Consider the following 4,037-nt stretch of genomic DNA (forward strand, 5'->3'; position numbering starts at 1 on the left):
AGCATATACAGATATGGCCTCGGGACACGGAGACCGAAAGGTCGAGCGTGAATCATATAGTAGATATGATCAACATAACGATGTTCACCATTGAAAACTACTCCATCTCACGTGATGATCGGTTATGGTTTAGTTGATTTGGATCACGTAATCACTTAGAGGATTAGAGGGATGTCTATCTAAGTGGGAGTTCTTTAATTAACTTGATTAACTGAACTTAAATTTATCATGAAACTTAGTACCTGATTAGTATCTTGCTTGTTTATGTTTGATTGTAGATAGATGGCTCGTGCTGTTGTTCCGTTGAATTTTAATGCGTTCCTTGAGAAAGCAAAGTTGAAAGATGATGGTAGCAATTACACGGATTGGGTCCGTAACTTGAGGATTATCCTCATTGCTGCACAGAAGAATTACGTCCTGGAAGCACCGCTGGGTGCCAGGCCTACTGCAGGAGCAACGACGGATGTTATGAACGTCTGGCAGAGCAAAGCTGATGACTACTCGATAGTTCAGTGTGCATGCTTTACGGCTTAGAATCGGGACTTCAACGACGCTTTGAACGTCATGGAGCATATGAGATGTTTCAGGAGTTGAAGTTAATATTTCAAGCAAATGCCCGGATTGAGAGATATGAAGTCTCCAATAAGTTCTATAGCTGCAAGATGGAGGAGAACAGTTCTGTCAGTGAGCATATACTCAAAATGTCTGGGTATAATAATCACTTGATTCAATTGGGAGTTAATCTTCCAGATGATTGCGTCACTGACAGAATTCTTCAATCACTGCCACCAAGCTACAAGAGCTTCGTGATGAACTATAATATGCAAGGGATGAACAAGACTATTCCCGAGCTCTTCGCGATGCTGAAAGCTGCGGAGGTAGAAATCAAGAAGGAGCATCAAGTGTTGATGGTCAACAAGACCACTAGTTTCAAGAAAAAGGGCAAAGGGAAGAAGAAGGGGAACTTCAAAAAAGAGCGGCAAGCAAGTTGCTACTCAAGAGAAGAAACCCAAACCTGGACCTAAGCCTGAAACTGAGTGCTTCTATTGCAAGCAGACTAGTCACTGGAAGCGGAACTGCCCAAGTATTTGACGGATAAGAAGGATGGCAAGGTGAACAAAGGTATATGTGATATACATGTTATTGATGTGTACCTTACTAATGCTCGCAGTAGCACCTGGGTATTTGATACTGGTTCTGTTGCTAATATTTGCAACTCGAAACAGGGACTACGGATTAAGCGAAGATTGGTTAAGGACGAGGTGACGATGCGCGTGGGAAACGGTTCCAAAGTCGATGTGATCGCAGTCGGCATGCTACCTCTACATCTACCTTCGGGATTAGTATTAGACCTAAATAATTGTTATTTGGTGCCAGCGTTAAGCATGAACATTATATCTGGATCTTGTTTGATGCGAGACGGTTATTCATTTAAATCAGGGAATAATGGTTGTTCTATTTATATGAGTAATATCTTTTATGGTCATGCACCCTTGAAGAGTGGTCTATTCTTGTTGGATCTCGATAGTAGTAACACACATATTCATAATGTTGAAGCCAAAAGATGCAGAGTTGATAATGATAGTGCGACTTATTTGTGGCACTGCCGTTTAGGTCATATCGGTGTAAAGCGCATGAAGAAACTCCATTCTGATGGACTTTTGGAACCACTTGATTATGAATCACTTGGTACTTGTGAACCGTGCCTCATAGGCAAGATGACCAAAATGCCGTTCTCCGGAACTATGGAGAGAGCAACAGATTTGTTGGAAATCATACATACAGATGTATGTGGTCCAATGAATATTGAGGCTCGTGGTGGATATCGTTATTTTCTCACCTTCACAGATGATTTAAGCAGATATGGGTATATCTACTTAATGAAACATAAGTCTGAAACATTTGAAAAGTTCAAAGAATTTCAGAGTGAAGTTGAAAATCATCGTAACAAGAAAATAAAGTTTCTGCGATCCGATCGTGGAGGAGAATATTTGAGTTACGAGTTTGGTGTACATTTGAAAAATTATGGAATAGTTTCGCAACTCACGCCACCCGGAACACCTCAGCGTAATGGTGTGTCCGAACGTCGTAATCGTACTTTACTGGATATGGTGCGATCTATGATGTCTCTTGCTGATTTACCGCTATCGTTTTGGGGATACGCTCTAGAGACGGCCGCATTCACGTTAAATAGGGCACCATCAAAATCCGTTGAGACGACGCCTTATGAACTGTGGTTTGGCAAGAAACCAAAGTTGTCGTTTCTAAAAGTTTGGGGCTGCAATGCTTATGTGAAAAAGCTTCAACCTGATAAGCTCGAACCCAAATCGGAGAAATGTGTCTTCATAGGATATCCAAAGGAAACTATTGGATACACCTTCTATCACAGATCCGAAGGCAAGACTTTTGTTGCTAAATTCGGAAACTTTCTGGAGAAGGAGTTTCTCTCGAAAGAAGTGAGTGGGAGGAAAGTAGAACTTGACGAGGTAACTGTACCTACTCCCTTATTGGAAAGTAGTACATCACAGAAAACTGTTTCTATGACACCTACACCAGTTAGTGAGGAAGCTAATGATGATGATCATGAAAATTCAGAACAAGATACTACTGAACCTCGTAGATCAACCAGAGTAAGATCCGCACCAGAGTGGTACAGTAATCCCGTTCTGGAAGTCATGCTACTAGATCATGATGAACCTACGAACTATGAAGAAGCGATGGTGAGCCCAGATTCCGCAAAGTGGCTTGAAGCCATGAAATCTGAGATGGGATCCATGTATGAGAACAAAGTGGACTTTGGTTGACTTGCCCGTTGATCGGCAAGCAATTGAGAATAAATGGATCTTCAAGAAGAAGACTGACGCTGACGGAAATATTACTGTCAACAAAGCTCGACTTGTCGCGAAAGGTTTTCGGCAAGTTCAAGGGATTGACTACGATGAGACCTTCTCACCCGTAGCGATGCTTAAGTCTGTCTGAATCATGTTAGCAATTGCCACATTATATGATTATGAAATTTGCCAGATGGATGTCAAAACTGCATTCCTGAATGGATTTCTGGAAGAAGAGTTGTATATGATGCAACCAGAAGGTTTTATCGATCCAAAGGGAGCTAACAAAGTGTGCAAGCTCCAGCGATCCATTTATGGACTGGTGCAAGCCTCTCGGAGTTGGAATAAACGTTTTGATAGTGTGATCAAAGCATTTGGTTTTATACAGACTTTTGGAGAAGCCTGTATTTACAAGAAAGTGAGTGGGAGCTCTGTAATATAGAATTTTTGGATAGCATAAAAGGATACTTGAATAAGAGTTTTTCAATGAAAGACCTCGGTGAAGCTTCTTACATATTAGGCATTAAGATCTATAGAGATAGATCAAGACGCTTAATTGGACTTTCGCAAACAACATACCTTGACAAAATTTTGAAGAAGTTCAAAATGGATCAAGCAAAGAAAGGATTCTTGCCTGTGTTACAAGGTGTGAAATTGAGTAAGACTCAATGCCCAACCACTGCAGAAGATAGAGAGAATATGAAAGATGTTCCCTATGCATCAGCAATAGGATCTATCATGTATGCAATGCTGTGTACCAGACCTGATGTGTGCCTTGCTATAAGTCTAGCAGGGAGGTACCAAAGTAATCCAGGAGTGGATCACTGGACAGTGGTCAAGAACATCCTGAAATACCTGAAAAGGACTAAGGATATGCTTCTCGTATATGGAGGTGACAAAGAGCTCGTCATAAAAGGTTACGTTGATGCAAGCTTTGACACTGATCCGGACGATTCTAAATCGCAAACCGGATATGTGTTTACATTAAACGGTGGAGCTGTCAGTTGGTGCAGTTCTAAAAAAAGCGTCGTAGCGGGATCTACATGTGAAGCGGAGTACATAGCTGCTTCGGAAGCAGCGAAAGAAGGAGTCTGGATGAAGGAGTTCATATCCGATCTAGGTGTCATACCTAGTGCATCGGGTCCAATGAAAATCTTTTGTGACAATACTGGTGCAATTGCCTTGGCAAAGGAATCCAGATTTCAC

The sequence above is a fragment of the Triticum urartu genome, chromosome 5A, assembly GCF_056163025.1.
Source record: "Triticum urartu cultivar PI428250 chromosome 5A, HENAU_Tu73, whole genome shotgun sequence".
Classification (NCBI taxonomy): Eukaryota; Viridiplantae; Streptophyta; class Magnoliopsida; order Poales; family Poaceae; genus Triticum; species Triticum urartu.